A 20,458-nucleotide genomic window follows, 5' to 3' on the forward strand; every position below is an offset into this window, starting at 1 on the left:
TGTGTTCCCTTATCGTTCACCAAATTGATCAGAACAAGCTACCCTCACTGTAGAGAATCCGCTGACCCACATCTCTCTTAAAGTCCACTTTGCTTCTAACATACTTACTGTTATTTTTCTCAGGGGACTTAACTCTCCTCATTTTCTTCCCATTTTTTACTTTTATGTTGCCTCTTTTCTAACCCACCAATTTGCTATTACTATTCAATATTTCAACAATTGATTTTGTGAAAGGTGAAATGTACACAGATTGTAAAAGATTTAAAAAGTGTCCAAAATTGTTACAGATGTGCTGCTATCTGATTTATCGCCAACAGTGGAAACTAATTCTTTCCAATAAATAGACAATGTCTACCAAAACCAATGAAAAATGTAGTTATACTTCAAACTTCTATGGTTTTGAAGATACATCAGAAGTAAAGATTGCCCACATCAAAAAATAAACATGCAATAAGTTTATCCAGCTACGAGTATATAATAATATTAAAATAATAATGTTAACAAATTAAAAACTAAATATTATTTTTATTTTTCCCCAACTGGAATGCTTTGAAGAAACCAAGTGCGATCAGTTCTTCGCTCTTAAAGTGGCAGAGAAATTGCCGTACAAACAATTAATTTAATGCGTTTCTAGCAAAAAAATTTGGCAGCCTAGCCCATGTCTGGGCATTATTTACAAATACCTTAAGCACGAGGCTATTAATAGAAATCCTATAGGATCCTTACAGTTTCCAATCTATACAGGGTAAACCAGTAAGTATTGTCCATGGAGTTCAATGACGTATTAGCCAACTTTATATTTTCCACTGTTCTTGAGTGACGTCACTTTATTTATTTTTTCTAAAATCATTACTTTTTTCCAATAAAAATGATATTACTCAGAAAGTTTTAGTCCGAATTCGATTCTGACGACACGGTTAGAAAGACAGATAAATTTTCTAAAAATTGATACTATTTCGAAGCATAAGTTATTCACCAAACAGCCTCAATCTTCCTCCGGATGCTGGAAAAATAAAAGTAATCAAAATTTTAAGAAAACTCATTAGGCCCTTACATGACCTAGGTGCTGGCACTTTTTTATAAAAGTTTCCTTGTTTAATGCCCATTATTTTATATTATTTATTTTTCCAGCATCCGGAGGAAGATTGAGGCTGTTTGGAGAATAACTTACCTATGCTTCGAAATGGTATCAATTTTTAAAACTGTCCGGTAGGACAGTTGTATAAGGGTTGATCATCAAAAACTGCACGAAAAAGCGTAACGTTGAAAAACACCCAACTTGGACAATTTTTTTCTCTTTTTCTATAAAAGATAAAATTCTCAACTTTCTTTTAAAATATAGGGCCAACCCTCCTTTATCACTATAATTTTTTTGTCAAAACCCAGATTTAATATATTACGAGAAAAAGTTGCTGAAAATGAGCAAAAACGGCATTTTCAAAAATTGGTCTTGTTCTTGTTGTTCATCTTCTTGTCTTTACCTTTTTTGTAAACAACGTAGCGCCTAAACGCGTAGGCCGATTTTCATGAATAAGGTGTCATTCGATTCGGAATTATGTACAGATGTGCCTTTTGGGGGTCTCGACGCTGTACATCGAATAGGAGAGGAGTTAGCTCAATTTGAGCTGGGAAAAAAAATTAAAGTGACGTCACTCAAGAACAGTGAAAAATATGAAGTTGGCCAATACGTCATTGAACTCCACTTTAGATGTACTACACACAGTAGGCCTATGGACAATACTTACTGGTTCACCCTGTATACTTTTTACTCCTATCGTCCCTTCACCGATATTTTATCATTTTTCTAATAATAGTTATCTACTTAAATCATCCTCTAACGGAACTGCTACATCTATTACATCATCAGTAGTAGTCTTTAATTTGTTAGATTATAATTATTCATATTGCTAACATTATTATTATCCCTTTCTAAATTTCCACTTGTATTAAAAAAGTTATTTTGCAATGAGGTATGACTTAGTGTCAGGAATTTAATTACATACGCACGTTATTCGGCGCTACAGCCCAAAACGAGCTCAGGTCTCTACCAAGAACCTGTTCCAGCCTTCCTTGTCCTGTGCCTTCGTCCTCCAATCAGATATTCCAGCTCTTCCGGCATCACGATCCACTTGGTCCATCCAGAGAGTCTTGACAAATTTCTTACCAACTCCTTTTAACTACTATTCTCCAGGCATATTACCTATTTGAATTTAATCTGCATTATATTGTACTTCGTTAGAGAAGTGGCTGCTGGACTCAGTGATTACAGTTCCATACTTTAAGAAAGAGAAGTAAACAATGGAGACTAAAAAGGCGATTAATAGCCCGCATTATTTTAATCTTCTGAGTTTAATATAATTATCGTAGCAAAACAGTTTAAGTAAGATAAAGTTAATACTATCGAATAACATTTAAACTATCGAAATATATAACAGTTAATTATTTATTCAGTAAAGCATTGAATAGTACCTAAATAAATCAACTTTTCGCACGTTTTTAAATCTATTAATAATAAACAATTTTTAAATAAATGTTTGGAAAAAAACCCAGATTTTTTCATTATGAAACTTGCCAACCTCCTTCTAACGACCATCTCCACCAAACAGCGGCCACTTTGCTGTTCCACCCCGCCAGTGACCGTTATTGAGAGGTTCGACTTATATCTATTACTTTATAGCTTCATAGCATTACTTTCTGTATCAGTTAATATTTTCACACTGGTGGTTTTCATCTTGTTAATTTCGAGTTCACTGCTCTTGGCTCCAGTTTGAATTTCTCTAACAGTGTTCGGATTAACTAAAGCTGCTATCACACATGTTCTCCGCAAGGACAGACCTTCTGTATATATGCAAATGTATTTATTGTTAATTCAAATAGAAGTTTTTTTAATTATATAATTACATCACTTTAAATGTGTTATTCTAATAAATAAACATTAATTAATAATATATGGAACAAACAGTACCGACAATTATAAGCTTCATTATATTTATTACTAACTACTTCATCCGAATCACAGATACCCAAGCAACTGTAATCTGCTTATCTGTCCAGTTATATTTATTGTTATTGTTTTGGATAAAATGAAAGCACTAATGGCTTTAAGCTGCTTTTCTGTGTAGAATTTTAAGAGCAAAGTTTGATCTGTAAATTCCCATCAATTATAACCAAACATACAACTTGAAAACTAAAGAGTACCATACAAATCTAGAATTATAAAAATTCAATATTACTGATAGATTTTCACTGTCTAACGGAACTGGGTTTACTTTCACAAATATTTTAGTTTTGAATTTAAAAATTCCTTCTGAGAAATTTGTTGACCTTTAAAAAAAAGATTAGTAATTGATAAAACTACGAATTATTACGCTATAGCCAAAAAATATTCCAGACTTGGCCATATATTATAAAATTTACTCTTCATTCCAAACGCACTACCCTTCATATCTATTATAAGAGACCAAAGCTTGTGTCCTGCGACTTTTACTTGCTTCAAATGATAATTTTTACTGGATAACTTGGGAGCAGATGAGGATTTTGTCTAGGCTGCCAGTTCCGCTACCAAGTTTTTTTAGATCGCCATCTTATCCACAATTCGTTGAACACCTTACGGCACTCATGGTAATCAAATCGCAAATTTCTCACACGAAGCGCGAGTATACTACCCAATAAATCACGCGAAAAGATTGTTACCTGATGAAAAATAGTCAATAATGCACACTGCAATGACGAATGCATGTATTGTATATACGCATATAAATATAAATGTATGAAGGTGGCTGTTTACGAATGCTCTGTAAATATAATGGTCATGAATAAAGCATAACATGCTCATGTTGCATAATTCATGGAGGCGCATAGTATACAAACTTAAATCATACAACAACATTAAACACTATTTTCAAGAGATTAGCAAAAAACAACTCCTGTTTCGCGCAAACCCAAACTGTTTTGTCTCAATGCAATGGACGTAATAAAAAAAACTTATAATTTGAACAAAAAAAATTAAAGGTAAAACAATCGCTAAAAACTATAAAATTTATTCAGCAAAATGCACTTTTATTGAAATTTTCAATTTTACTTACATACCTACAGTTATGTTAGGTAGTGTGTTAGTTTTGCGATGAATTTGTTTACTAATTAACGTAAAGATATTTTTACAGACTGCTTTACGTGATTATTTTAATAAAACGAATACTTAAAAATGTGAATTTAAATTGATCTAGTCCTCAAGCTGAGTTTTAAAAGCCAAACATGTCGTCTAAAAAATCGTGAAAACAACCAACTTGACTTTGAACTAATGTTCGATATTTTATTCAGGTCTTCGAAGGGCTAATTTTGTTTAAAAAATAAATAAATATACGTATAGAAAAATCCCTAAAATTCCGTTAAGGCGAGTTCAGAGAAGCAGTAGTTGGTTCGTGAAGGCCATTTTTCGACCTAAAACTTCTTTTAGGGAAATCATTAAGCCTAATCGAGCAACCTGCCGAATATTGTCGACTTCTTTTAACCTAGAATGTCTTCCTCTTGTTAGTAGTATAAGATGAAGAGGAAACCCAAGAAACTTGTCATTTTCTGTTCATTTTAGTTTTCTATAAGTTAGAAATATCTTTTAAAATTTTCTTCCACTTTCCTGGAACCTGCGACTTTGGTGTCGGCCTTTCTAGAAGTTTCCGCCTGTGTCTCTATTTTTTGCAGCCATCTCTCGCATGCAGATTCTTAGAACACTTGCCCCATATGTTATTCAATTCTACCATCGAAATCTAGGTCATCCAATCCCATTTTCGACAGTGTCTTATGCAAGAACGTTTGGAGAGGATCTTCACAGTATGGTCGACCTATTTCAATCTATTCAATTAAATCTAAACAGTTCTAGAAGTTCTATCGATGAATTTTTAGCTCCCTGTTGTGTCTAGGCCATTACGCACTGCTATTGCAGTCCTCTTTTACCATTGCGCCAAGGGATGGGAAAATTCCTGAGTATTCTACAAACTAACAAGAAACTCTCTATTCTATTAGGGAGGCATTTATATCGTTTGGCCGGTGGTAAAGAATTTACTTTTTTCTTCGGGTAACTAACAGGCTCATCATCCTGCTTTTGGCTTCGATATTCTGAAAAGAATTCCTCACTTCTTCGACTTTATTTTTTTTAAAATCAATATCATTAGCGGCACCAACGGGGGGGGGATGGATGTAAATGTAATTCTTGAGCATGAATCCTCTACATACTTATTCGTCCGAGCGAGAAGGATGAAGAGTATGCAGGCTAATTAAGCTCCTTTTTTAATCCACATTTCTTTTGGTCATAGTAGAGAGATGCTCCACCGCTCCAGATTACGCAGAAACATTCAACATGCACATAGCACTAGGCAAGCAGCTTTAACTATATGATTAGTTCTTTCAAGGCTTTTCAAGTTAATTTCTTGGACTTCTTATAATAAGCAAGAAATATAAAACTTCTAGCAAGTTCTGCTGGCCCAATCATCTATGCTAGAAGCCTTGCTATTTTCTCAGACTACTTATGGCCAACAAAATGTTTTCTTAACATAAAACGATGTAAGCTATGGGAACTGTAAAGTTACAATTTACAGACGTTGTTGACGCTGAACAGAGTTCTCAGGAATTTTCCCATCCCTTGGCGCAATGGTAAAAGAGGACTTCAAAAAGAGGACTACTTGGATACTCCATCCAACAGCTATTCTTTCAGGCGATGATCCCCGGTAACCTAGCTCTTGAATTCTTAATAAATGACTTAATAAATACATTCCATCACAGAGATGTACACAATTCTTTAAAAATTATACTAAAAAAACAACTAATTAGTGTACTTACATAACTAATTCATTTTTCAAATAATGTTTTAAAATTTGTTTTTAACACGATAGGACGAAGGGAAGAGAGGATAACGGCCCTCAAAGTCCACAACACAAACTGCCCATAAACAGGAAACTGGGAGGTTAACTGGAATACGTCAGAAACAGTGGAAACCTCTACATGTACTTGACACTTAGCCTACTTCAGGTTCCGGGTTAGTTTAATGAAATTAAATTAACGATCTGGAAATTTAGTGCAACTTTATACAGTTTTATCAGGGAAAAAACTATACTAAACTAGTATCAGTTAGGAACTGTTCGATTCGTTAAATTTTTCTTTTTGGGAGTGAAAAATTTTGTAAATTGATAGAGGACAAAGGCAATAAAAAAAAGGAGTTCATCTTTCTGGGCAGTTTTATCCTGGGCTGGATATCTAAGGTATCCCTAGGATAACCACTAACCTGAGCTTTAACTTTCGATTTGCTAGGATAACAGATCTTTTAAGATTTTTCCAACCATTTAAGGCAATCTTGGGTTGGAAAAATACCAAAGTATGGCCATGTTTCTTAAGAAACTCGAGGATCTAGGCTTGAGTGATTTTTTCTCTTAAGGATATTCAATAATTTATCTTCATATTTTTAACTATTAGTGACTAGTCTTGTCACGAAACAAATGTTTCGAATGCTAGATTTTTTTTTTTAATCTCAGAGTTCGAAGCGAGCAGCGTCATTTTCTGGGATCTTAACGCATCTGTATGTTATTCCAGCTTGACAACATAACCCAATTCACCAACTTTCACGAACTCTCCATTCACGTCATTCTGCAGGTTAGTTGATATGTGTAGCTATTTGGATTTAGTGTTTATCTAATTAAAATTGGAATATATTTGAGAAGCAGGTGAATTCATGACAGTAAACTTGATCACAAAGTCTATAGCAATCTCCTCCATAGCGGAAATGATAATGATGCATAAATACATAGGAAATGAGCTTAATGATGTTCAGAAGACTTCTCTGAAGAAAGAATGAAAAATGAGTCTCTAAAAAGCAGATGACAGTCCACCGTTCTGAATTTGTTCCAACATCCTGGAATGCGAGTCAAGACCTCTGAAAAAAAAAAAAAAAAAGATTGCAAACCGCTGAAATGTGCTACCTGCGGAAAGTTGAGGGGGAAGACCAAGCGAGACCGAATACGCGATACCAATGCATCCGATGCAGCTTAAAAAGCGAATCAACACCGACTTTATGAAAAAATGACGACTGAAGTGATTTGGGCACATCGGCAGGATGGTTGTAGCTCGATTCCCTCTAAAAAAGACTTTCCAACTAAGGTGAAAGGAGAAAGCCCAGAAGAGGAAGAACAACAACAACTTAGGAGGACAACATCAAGAAGGCTCTTGACATACAGAGAGGCAACAGCACCTGGACAGCAGCCAAGAATTTAACCAAGCAAAGAAAAACATCGGTACTTCATTGAGCAACTCCTCGACACTCTCTGGGTTAAAAAGAAAAAAAATTTCTTCAGTTAATGCAAACTCGGTCTTAGCGCAAACCTATTCACGCTCTGAAAGACCTGTGTGGTACCTTAAATTACTTTTATAGCTGAACTCATGTGGGTGGTTCTATCTCAGAGTTCATGAATAGTTGAATGAATTCACAAAAAGCATAAATCTTAACAACTTTATTAGCTGAAAATTGTAAAGCAAAAGAAGAATGTAATTTAAGAATGCAATTACTGATCATTCAAGATAAGGGTGTATAAGATAAAACAAATATAGACAATCTCATTTCGATTGGGAGGGTGTTCAGATTGTCTCATTGTTATCCCAATTTTGAAAGAAAGAATAGTAGTTAAGTGTTTCCTACTACGTAATGTATTGAACTAATAATAATACTAATATTTATTTTAGTAATAGTGTAACTGCGTGTGAATTGAATTATGTATTCATGAGCTAGGTCTATTATTATTTGTGTACACAGAATACTACATAGCTATTTGATGTCGCCTACCTCCATTTATTAGTAGTCTGAGGGTGATAAACTTGCCACCTGTCAAAATGAATGTTTATTTGTCGAAATAAAATATAAAATTTCAACAATTTTGGGCTAAATGATCTTTTTAAGCATTAATCTAATAATTAATCGTTGAATGTAATTTATGATTAAGTAATTACAGTGAATTTTTATTGAAAAACCTTGACAATCTCCTGATGTTTCATTTTTTAAAACAATTATCTTCCTTCGTATATTCCAACTTTTCAAATTCAAGAGAGTAACAGTAATTTGTACTTATATTTCCATTCTCTGAATTTGCACTAAATTTACTTAAATGCGCTGTAATCATAGAAGTAAGCTCAGCCAACCCAATCTCAAAAATTAAAATAAAATTAATTTTCTACAACCACGATAATTAAAGAAAATTGCAGAATCCGCTTACACGATATTCGCGGATAACGGAAATAAAACGTTTTAGAACATCCGATTAAGATATTTCTTTCAACTTGAAATTTCCGCCATTCATTTAGTCACACTGTACACAAGCAATAGGACCATACATTTCATTGAATTGGCACTTTAGAGGCTAACAGTTCCAATTCCTGCCCTAATAAGTGCGTCGAGGAAAGGGAAAGTGAGCGAGAATATGTTCTGTAAAACTCTTCTCAATATACAGTAAATGTATTTCCGGTAAAATTACGATGTTTTGGAAAACTGGACACGATCGTAACACCTTCCTTTTCAGCTGGAGCAAGTGAACTGATCACACATTTTTGGAATACATGAAAATAAATTGAATGCGATATCTTTTTAACTTTTTACCTCACTAGACTACGTACCCCCTAGAAAATTGGGTGACATACATAAAAACTGTCAACATTTATATATGAAAGCAACACTCAATCATTTTTCCGTTAAAGAAATTAATATAAAAAAGAAAAAGAAAGAAATTGATACGATGTTGAAGTGATTTTGTTTGAAATGTCCTTTTTATGTGTGCGGAGGAAGGTGTGGAGTAACAAGGACAATGGAGAAAATTTGGAAATGAAAAAGGGCGAAGAAGTGGATGACAAGAGAGGACGGAGTGGACGAAGTGGAAGGGCCCTATCAAATTCACTAGAAATCAAGAACCAATGAAATGGAAATACAATTTCCTCTCAAAGTGACTCCGGAGGGGGGGGCTTGTTCTGTGCGTGAGAGAAAGAGATATAGTGAAGTGAGAGAACGCTCCATAGAGAATTCACACCGTTAATGGAGAGGGAAGGCTATCGTCGGGTTGCAAACACTGACGTATATAACCAAAAATCACAATATACACCTCCTCTTTTAAACTAGTGAATGATAAAAGCCCACACTAACGCACACTTCCAGACCAGCCGAGCACATCCCGTCACAAAAAGAGGCTGTAACTAATAGAACAGGATATTTGGTGGACTGTTTGCTAAATCCCCATTGGTCTCTAACGGGACTAATATAGAAGTGAAACGGAGAATAATTCCACATTCACTAGTGGAATTCCACCTCACACCACAAGAACACACCATAAAAAATCTAACGTTTCTACCAACGCAATAGTGATGCTGGATTAGTTATACAAGTTGAAAGTGTTTTGTGAGTTAAGAGTGTAAATCAGATAGCAGATTGGCGCACAGATAGTATAACAGCAACGCTTGCTGCAGTTTATTATATTATGTAGCTTCAAATGCATCATCTATCAATTATACACGCTATTACATTCGTATAAACCACCAAACCTATGTAATGCAGGAGTATTTGCAATTACCAAATAATACATACATGAACCAAACTGTACCTAGAAACCTGTACCTAGCATTCGAATAAAGTGCTACGACTAACATTAATAAACATATTACAAACGGTCCATAACTTTCTATTATTCGGCGTTTCAACTTGAACGCATCAAATATTTGCATTGAGCGTAATAAGCATCTTTTCACCTTCCAGAGATTCCAAAAATTGTGTATTTCTAATAAAAACTTAATAAAACTAAAAAACTACAATCACTGTGAAAATTCTAAATAATCTGGTATAAAACGCTTTAACACATTCTGATTACTGGTTGCACATTCACTTATAACGTAAAATGTTTGCCTTAACATTATTTTAAAAAATTATTTAAAGTAATTCTCTTTGTGTAAGAATTTTACAGCTATAGAAGCTTTTATACCAATTCACTTACAAAAATGTAAGTTAGCGTACATAAAAATATTATATTTATTTTATTTACTGTTATGAGAGCCGAGCCCTATACAGAGGAATCTGGGTTACAAGAAACAAATTAAAAAAAAAATAAATAAATAATGCGGGAATAATACTTAGATTACCACAAATTCTATACCATAAACAGAAAGAGGCTAGGAAAATCAGTAAGTAAATAAATCAGCGCTGGCTCTTAAAACCTACATTATTAAAAGGCTAACTACTAGATCAATCAAATAGACTCCAATTTAAAAGGCATAATTTGTAAAATAAAAAAATTTAGCTACATTACTGTACAATATTATAAAACTATTTTTAAAATGTAGTTTAAGAGTCAAACTGAGGAATCAGTTGACAGCAATATCACTGTGAACATCACGAAATACTTATATAAAAATGGAATAAGTCTTCATCACAATTTTGACAAATAGAGCAAAAATTATTAGGATACAAAAAGTACGATTTAGCGTGATTGCTAGTAAATCTGAATATATATACGAGGGTCGTTTGAAAAGTCCGTGCAAAGTCAGAGAGATAGCACCACTGGCGCGTATCGAGGTTATGTTTAGTTAGTAGCATCTCTTGGAAGAACACACACCAAGTTTCAGCCAGATCGGTCTATTTCTTTGTGTTTGGCATTCGTTTGAATCGAGGAAGTCGAGTGATTTTCAAAAAAATGGACGAAAAAGAATTTTGTGTGTTGATTAAACACTACTTTATGAAAGGCAAAACGCCTCAGGAGACTAAAGAGAAGCTTGATAAACATTATGGTGACTCTGCACCTTCGATTAGAACAGTTTATAAGTGGTTTCAAAATTTTCGGAATGGCCATATGGGCAAAAGTGACGCTGAACGTTCTGGACGCCATGTTGAGGTTACTACTCCAGAAATCATTGATAAAATCCATGATATGGTGATGGATGACAGAAGAGTGAAGGTGCGTGAGATTGCTAGTGCTGTGGGCATCTCGAATGAACGGGTACATAATATTTTGCATCAACATTTGGACATGACAAAGCTATCCGCAAGATGGGTGCCGCGATTGCTCACGCTTGACCAAAAACGAAATCGTGTGAAGTGTTGCAAGGACGGTTTGCAGCTGTTCCAGAAGAATCCGCAGGACTTTAAGCGTCGTTTCGTCACTGTGGATGAAACATGGATACATCACTACACTCCTGAGACCAAAGAACAGTCTAAACAATGGGTTACCAAGGGGGAATCTGCGCCAAAAAAGGCGAAGACCGTTCCTTCGGCCGGAAAGATTATGGCGACTGTCTTTTGGGATTCGCAAGGTATAATCCTCATCGACTATCTGGAAAAGGGTAAAACTATTACAGGTGCATATTATTCATCGTTATTGGACCGTTTGAAAACCGAGCTGCAAGAAAAACGCCCACGATTGGCCCACAAAAAAGTCCTTTTCCATCACGACAACGCACCAGCTCACACCTCAGCAGTTGTGGTCGCAAAATTAATGGAAATAGGGTTCCAACTCGTTTCACATCCCCCCTATTCTCCAGACTTGGCTCCCTCGGACTACTATTTGTTCCCCAATATGAAGAAATGGCTGGCGGGAAAAAGATTTTATTCAAACGAGGAGGTGATTGCAGAAACGAATGGCTATTTTTCAGACTTGGACAAATCCTATTATTCGGAAGGGATCAACAAACTAGAGCAGCGTTGGACGAAGTGTATAAGCCTAAAAGGAGACTATGTTGAAAAATAAAAAAGGTTTACCCCAAAAAATTTAGTAGTTTTTATTTTTGCACGGACTTTTCAAACGACCCTCGTATATACCATTATTAGCTGAAAGATAGAACGTCTCATTTGAAAACTTATATTAGCTGTAAGATAGGATTTAGGCTTAGAATTACAATCAAAAATAAAACTATTACTATACAGGGTGAACCAGTTAGTATTGTCCATAGGCCTACGGTGTGTAGTACACCTAAAGTGGAGTTCAATGACGTATTGGACACCTTCATATTTTCCTCTGTTCTTGAGTGAAGTCACTTTCATTTTTTTTTCCATAATCATTACTTTTTTCCAATAAAAATGTTATTACTCAGAAAGTTTTAGTCCGAATTCGATTCTGATGACACGGTTAGAAAGACAGATAAATTTACTAAAAATTGATACCATTTTGAAGCATAAGTTATTCTCCAAACAACCTCAATCTTCCTCCGGATGCTGGAAAAATAAAAGTAATCGAAATTTTTAAGAAAACTCATTAGGTCCTTACATGATTATTATTAGACCTAGGTGCTGGCACTTTTTATAAAAGTTTCCTTGTTTAATGGGCTTTCAAACGGTATATCATTTTCCAGGATTCCTTTTATCTTCGTATGAGAAATTACGTTTGTTATTGCAAGAAAACGTGTTCACAAGCACTCAACAGTGTTAGTTTATCAAGTTGTTTAATTCATTGAAAACTCTTTTAGATGGGTCAATAGTCAATTTTAAAGTAGGCTGTCTTAAAATAAGGAAGTCAAAGGTTACAATTTGCACCCTGTATAAAGGCTTCCTGGAACAAAACAACAGCCCTAGAAGAAGCGTTAACTTCGAGTCGCGCAGTATCTCGTTTAAAAAAAAAATATTTAAATGAAACAATTTTAAGGACGGAATTAAGATTTTTGAATTATTCCAAAAAATGCAAGTTTTAAAAAAATCATTAGAACCATGTGCAAAAAGTTAAACATACTGTCCAGGTTAAGTGGTTGCTCAATTTACTTCAAATTTGGGAATTTGGATACATATTAATTCTTTTTTGAATTTCATAGATGATGGATGAGACCATAGTTCACACTATCATGGCTCTTTGAAAGATAGCCTCTACCAATCATCTCTAAAAAGTTACGTCTATAAAAGTATTAGGATACAAAACATTGTTCAAATAAAAGTTAAGAGCCCTACCTGTACGCCATTAGTAACTCAAGTTTAGAGAAACCTTTAGAGGTGCTTTCGAGAAAAAGTGAATCCTTTATTTGTAGTACTGCGGCACCGCTGTTAGACCAATCTGGGAACGAAAATCTTATTTTAGAAACCGTTAACAATGAAAATTTGAAAGCTATTGTATTAAACTTGCCTTTTTGAGTTATGCCGACTACAAACACTTGCAACAGACTGACATTTACCCAATTTTGTAATATCCCCTATTTTTTTTGTATAATCATTGGAGGACACAGTAAAACATTACAGTGCGAGAAAGAGTTTACGTTTCAAATGAATTTGTTTTTTTCGAGCTATAATTTTACGATCTAGAACATTATAAAATTATTACAAGACTTGTGCTGCTCGGGATTCTATATTAGAATATAAGAGGCATGAGGCTATATATGAGATTTTTCAGCCATGGAAAAGACATTATCTTTTCATCGTTGGCACCACACATATATAGTTTTTCCTTTCAAATTTCCACTTTCTTCTGAGGTCATAAAATTGATAAATTACAAGGCCTAGCGCCCATTAGCTAACCACCCCCCAAGCCACTTTGCCAACTTCCTACTAAGTCATTCCTCCGCTCTTAATTTATGTGACAGTGGCTCTGGGCGAGCAAGCAGCAGGGCGACAGAGTGAGTGTAATTGGACAAGACTTAGAGTACACTAGATAAGGGTAGATAGGCGGGTGAGGGCCACAAACCTTCCAGTTCTCTTAGGAGTGCCTCTTATTCGGAGGCGGCAGGCAGCAGCAGCAGCAGGCCTTCTAATAATACTCTGCTCCTAGATACACATCGCCTCCCACCAGGCCAAACAATTCTCTTTCTCCTATCCAGTCCAGCAGCTCTCTGCCAATGTTAGCTACAAACCATCACCACTAAATGGCACGCCGCTCTGTAATTGCTAATAATTTCCTAATGAATTAAAAGGGTAGTAGAGCAAAAGCGATGAGATTTAGGAGAAAGGCAAGAGAGGGCGCAATATGAATAAATTAACAGAAATGACGGCATTTTCCTTCCCATTGATTATCGTGGCAAATGATCGAATAAATTAATATCAAAACAGAATTACATTATTGCATTAATTACTTTTCTAATAAATATTAAAATATTTTTCATCGTTAATAAAACATTAATGGTATAGCCGTCATCGCTTCCTATCTGGTGACTAGATATTGTCTACTACCAGAAATACGATGCAAATATTTCTAAAATGACGAACAATAATTTGTAGAACAGTAGATATTAAAAGAGAAATCATTCACATCAATTTTAGGGCTTTTAAGGTAGGTAGTAATTTTAAACTAAAATATTGTTAGCATCAAACAATAATGATGCTACTACCACAGTTCAAAGGGGAGAGAACTCCGCCGTTCACATCGTACAAACCAACCCACTTGTAGTGTTCATACATTTTTTGATAACCACACATAAACTTCCATTAGCTTAATTCATGGGTGTTCAATAGCACAGCACGAATTGTTTTCTTAGTATTAGCGTCACTTCCATGAATAGGAGAAATGAAATGATGTGACAAGCACTTTTCTGTTTCGTACAATGGCCTGATAAATTCGCAAAAGAACTGTTCCAATTTGGTTGTTCGTGTCCACAAACTGATGAACTATTGGCGACTGTAGATATGACCAGCTTTGCAGCTCCACAGGGCTGCCATCATTTAGTCTGTCCAGGTTTTTGAGTGATAGAAGAGGTATCTGCACCACAATGTTGTCAAGAGGAAGGTTTTGAGACTTACGATTATTTAAAAAATTAAAAACTTCAAGCTTTTTCAAGTCTGATAAAATCTTCGAGGCTGAAATTGGTGCTCCTGTTGTACGTTAATCGTAGACGATTGAATCGCGGTGCCGCTGACAACTGCCTAAACTCCAATGAATCAATCACTATATGAACAGAACTAATACAAAATAAAGAGACCAGTGAAATAAAACACAAAAGAGATCAACATAAATAATGAAGACAGCTTGCAGAAAATAGAACGGCGCGAATGAGAGCAGAATGGTGGAATTCAGTCTGATTTTGTTTGTTCTAACTCATTCTACTGTTAATGAGAGAAAAGATTAACTCACATTGTGTCTGCTGCTGGTAAGAGGATTAGCCACATAGGAGCTTGACTCTTTGAAATGAGGCAAGATGTTCAAAATGGAACAGTTTGTTCTCGTTGGGAAGTACTAGAATAATTCATATGTTCACTTCATTTACAGGAGGAGCGGTTACTTGGCGACCATGGACGCATCTGCCGTCCGACTGTGCGGCCGAGACTCGATCGTGATTTTTCTTTTTACTAAGTCAAGAACAGTAAAATACATAATTTTATTATTTTGGAGATTAAAAGCAATAATAACGGAGTTCTTAGTACAGATTATTTAGAGGGTATTGTTTCACAGGTGAATTGCTGAATAGGTGCTATAAGTACATATTGATATGGTTAGGAGACAATAATATGTCCATTATTCTAGCGGGACCAAGATCAGAAATTATTAAAAGTAATCGCCTATTTTTCCCGGAGAAGTAACGTCCTACCACCAATTAGGTGTCATGGATCCACTTTTTTTAGCCACGCTGATAACCACTAGAAATTAATTTTAAAACATTAAACTAGAAATATTTAGACCGAAAAGGAAATAGGTAAGCATCAAAGTGGATTTAGGCAGGACCGATTCACAATAGATCTATATTCTTTCACAAAGAAATGATAGAATATACGCCTATGAAAGACGAAAATTTTTGTCTACATTCACTATTTGTAGAGTTTATATACACAAGGGGTCTCCAAACGTTTTACACAGAGGCCAGTTCACTGTCCCTCAGACCGTTGGAGGGCCAGAATATATATAAAAAAAAAACTATTTTAATGTAAAAAATACAAAAAAAAAATATTTAAAATAAAGAACAAGTAAATTTAAAACACCAAACTGCACGGTATTTCTGTGGGAACTATGGGCCTGCTTTTGGCTAATGAGATGGTAAATGTCCGGTTTAGTTATAGTTTACCTTTCTTCTTTATAGCTTTGCCTACTTCTGCTGTTATTTTTCGGAGCCTTGACGCGTGCGCCCCGCGTCACCGGAAATAGTACTGTACATGAGCGACGCAGCGCTTTGCGGCACCGCCAAATATAGTGACAAGTCCTCTCACTGACCACCAATGAAAGAGATGCCCCTTCCGGAAGTGCGGCGAGGTCCGGATAAATGTCCTAAGGGGGCCGCATGTGGCCCGCGGGCCGTAGTTTGGGGGACCCCAGATATACACATACGGCAATGTGAGTAGTGATCGTTTCTGACGAGGCCTGAAGCTACTTATAAGCAAAAGGTAGGCTTTGAAGAGTTTGCAGTAAACGCAGACCCGATGACGTAGAAGTGGACCTTAAAAGTATAGAAGTGGCCGTCGACCTCATATTAAACATTATATAAAATCCAAGGCCTATGACCGGGAATTGAACCTTGTACCACAATAAATATTAGTTTCACAGGTCTCGCCTCTAACCGCTCGTCTACCGTGGCGCCTAAGTTTTGAAATATTTGATAGACAATTATTATATAATCCAGAAAATTATAAAATTTAAAAAACTTTGTGGTCCTCAAATATGAAAAAAAAAACTTTTAAAACGGGGAAATTCAGAGCACATGGTTTTAGAAAGCATTGAACTTCCGTTTTGCACGAGTCATAGAGAATTGAAAATAGTTTTAACTATTAAGACAAAACTATTTTAAATGTAGGCGCGATAAATATGAAATAAAGATAAACTGTAGTTCATCAAAATTCATTTTAAATGAAAGTTCATGTTAGGAAAAATCTAGGCAAAAAAAAGCTGAACTATTTGAAAGTCACTTTTCATCCGTCTTCATCTCTCTTACTGAAAGCCTTCAACCATCTTACACCGGCTAGCCATTCACTGCCACATAAATCAAACCGTCAATGTGAGTCTCTTCAAAAAAACAAGAGTCCTGACCAGGGTACTTCCGTCCTGGACACAGTCTATTCTCACCCAGCTCCAAAAAAAAGTAATAATTTTTCTTACAACTATTTACGATGCAATCTTAAGAAAAACCTAATGCCCTGCTCTTTGGAAATGTTCAATCACAAGAATAATACGTACACAGTAACTTACAAACAAGCTTCATCAGCCTACTTCCAATTCGAAGAAAAATTTTCTTTCTCTGAACTTCCCAGCCCTTTTTGGAAAATATTATTCCAAATTAAAAACTCTGTTTTCGCAGCTTATATTTGACAATTTAGCCGGCCAATTACATTACAGAAATGATTAACTTGGAACTTAGAAGAATTTGTAAAAATATATACAAATATTTGTTGAAAAAATAAAAAATGTCTACAGGTAAATTTTTGTTCTACCTGGTATTTACAAATGAGAAAAAGTATTCTCACCAATGTGGCGGATGTAGCCATTGTGCAACGTGTGAATTATTCAAGAAGAATAATCTCCCAGAGACATTCCGTAAAATCCTGGATTTATTCTGTGGCGCTTTTTAGAGTATGTTGATGCATTTAAAATCGATAGCAGCGATAGATAAAGGTTTAGCTCCTCTGTAGTAGCACGCTGGGTTCTCGAGCTAATGTTTCCAGGTTCGACTTCAAGCAGATATCGTTGTTTTTAACTATTTAAATACGCATTTATCTTTATTTCAAACGTTTTAATTTATAAATTTAAATTTTTGGTATTTTAACGTTATCAATTTATGTAGAGTATTATGGCCACTCATAATGTTGCATCAAACAATATATTTGCCGACTGAATGAAAGAAGTTAACAGTCAATATGTAAGAAATCATGTGTCTATTGATGTTTAAAATCAACAATATTACCCAGAACCGACCCTACCACAATTTTAACAAAAGGTATTTCTTTCAAAATATTCGCTCCCGACTAGCGGAGATTTATCTCAAAAACTAATTTTATCATGTCTTCACCCATAGTACTTGATTCTTCAAGAAAATAACTCTTAATTAATAAACTGCAATGTAATAAATGAATTACAATTTAGCTGATAATGCCTTTGACATAAAGCAAATTTCTGACATATTCCACAGTGATAATAATCAATTAATTTAAATCAGAAATTTAGACAAAAGTGGTCTTTAAAGTGTTCATCGTCAGCGCCAAGCCGACATTCTTCATGGTTACCTCACCCGCTGTCTCGCCTTGCTTGTACCTTCATACTTCATCAGCCCTTCAGCGTCTACCTGGATGTTAAGATGAGCAGGAAATTCAAGAGTTATCCGGTCGAAATTAATCAAGTCACTCTTCATTGCATAATATCTTCCACATCTACTTCATTAATTCAGACTAATTGGCTTTTGCTTCAGTGCCGTAAATATGCTTTTTCCTTTACCTAGGAAACTGAAGTGATTCATAAAATTAGTTTTTTGTTGTTTTTGTTTTTTTAACTTCACATTTTTACTAAATACGCGAGTTTTTGATTTACGAAGTTTACCGCTTCTTTCTTCAGGTTGAGCGATAGACGAACTGCGACCGCGACAAATTGTCTAGAATTTTTTCACTTAGAATTGGAGATTTTGTTTGCAATTTTCAGAGACAACAAAATACTTTTAGAATTGATAACACCTTGTGCCTTTACCTTTAAAAGTTTAAAGGTAAAAAATGACGGCAGCTGCAGAATCGGTGAGTTGATGGAAATAACTTCCACATTCACCAACTGTGGAGGCTATTATCTGGATACTTCTGTTCTATCCAGTTTGGAAGTATGAGATCTACTCTCTAGAAGTTTCATTTTATCCCAGTAGATCAGTTAAGTGGATTGCCAGCTGTATAATATATAATATATGCCACCAATAGAGAAACAAACTGAAGTACTTTCTGTAATACTTATTTATTTAGAAAAAGCGTACTTTTTTTTTTGAAATGATTTTAGGCGCGTCAATATCTCAGTTTATTGGCGCCCGGAACTTTTTTCAGTTAGCACTGCCAACCTCAGGCCGATTTCCCGTTACAGACAACACTGTCCATCACCGGACAGTGAGCTGTAAGAAGCTCCTAGGAAGAGAAAATCTAAGGATCAGCAGCTGGATTCGACCCGGGACCTCCGCGTGGGAGTCCAGTATGCTAACCACATAGCTAATCCCTTCCCGACAGAAAAAAAATAAAATAAAAAACAAATTAAAAAATGCATAATAGGTTTATGAAGCATATCAGAATGATAAATTGTATAAATTTTTCTACAAATTGCACAATATCATTGAATTTCATGACAATCTGCTAAATTTGAATTACTAGAGACAAATTAGCATTCTTCTCGGAGTGAGATATTGTATACTGAACTTAATTTATTTATATGAGTATTTTTTACGTCATCCCAAGGCTTTAAGTTGGGTACAAATCTAGGCGCTCAATACTTTTAATAAAAATAAGTATGCTCTAGATCGGTGCATTACTTTAGGCTGTCCTACCTCAGAAGTGGCAGTAGACCATCCTCTAATCTTCGTCCCGTATTAGAAAAACTGCTGGTAACGAACGACAGCATTGCCGAGAAGCGAGATGTATTCTAATAAGGAATCGTAGAAGTTTAGGTGGGCAAAAAGTCTAAGACTTTTTACAGCAAGAATTATATTATTATTGCTCACCAAGGAGTTCCTGACAGTGTCACTGTTTCCCATATTAAATCTGTCCGGTAGGATAGTTGTATACTCGTAATGGTTGATCGTCAAAAGGTGAACGAAAAAGCATAACGTTCAAAAACACCAAACTTTGACAATTTTTTTCTCTTTTTCTATAAAAGATGAAATTCCCAAAGTTTCTTTGAAATATAGAGCAAATCCTCCTTTATAACCGTAATTTTTTTGCAACAACCCAGATCTTGTTGTTTTTGTTATCTTTTTTTTTTTTTTTTTTTGTAAACAACGTAGCGCCTAAACGCGCGAACCAATCGGTCATGAAAATCTTCATGAATGAGTTGTCTATATTGAGAAGACAACATTTCTTGTATCATTATTTTCTTAATTTAATTTCACATATGAGACGTACGCTCGTCGTGTAACTAAATTAAGTTGATACAGTATATAGCTGAAGAGCTAAATCTCTCGGTCCGTAAAATAAGTCTCTTTTTCTCCGAAACATTACAGGTCGGAGCGCGTCTTTCCTCTGATAAAACCTGTTCAAGTTCAGAAATGTTTTAAGTGTAATAGAATCTTGCAACATCCGCAATTTAATTACAGTAAGAATAATTTATTTGTTAATATAGAGTGTAAATATAACTTTGAATTGTGTAAAAATGTATAGTTCATTTAAATAAGATTTTTATCTGGCTAAGCTTTAGCCGAGTTATTCTTCATTTTATATCAGTTTAACTTCTCCGAAGATCTCCAGCAATACTACCTTTAAATAAATATCGGCATGAGACATGCTGTGAGATTCCTCACACCAAAGAGACTTCCCATACAATATTTTATTCAGCACAAAAATCTAAATAACAATTTTTAATTTTCTAACAGAACACATGAGACCGTA

Source organism: Rhodnius prolixus, unplaced genomic scaffold (assembly GCF_049639745.1).
Source record: "Rhodnius prolixus isolate KJV_2025 unplaced genomic scaffold, Rpr scaffold_2, whole genome shotgun sequence".
NCBI lineage: Eukaryota > Metazoa > Arthropoda > Insecta > Hemiptera > Reduviidae > Rhodnius > Rhodnius prolixus.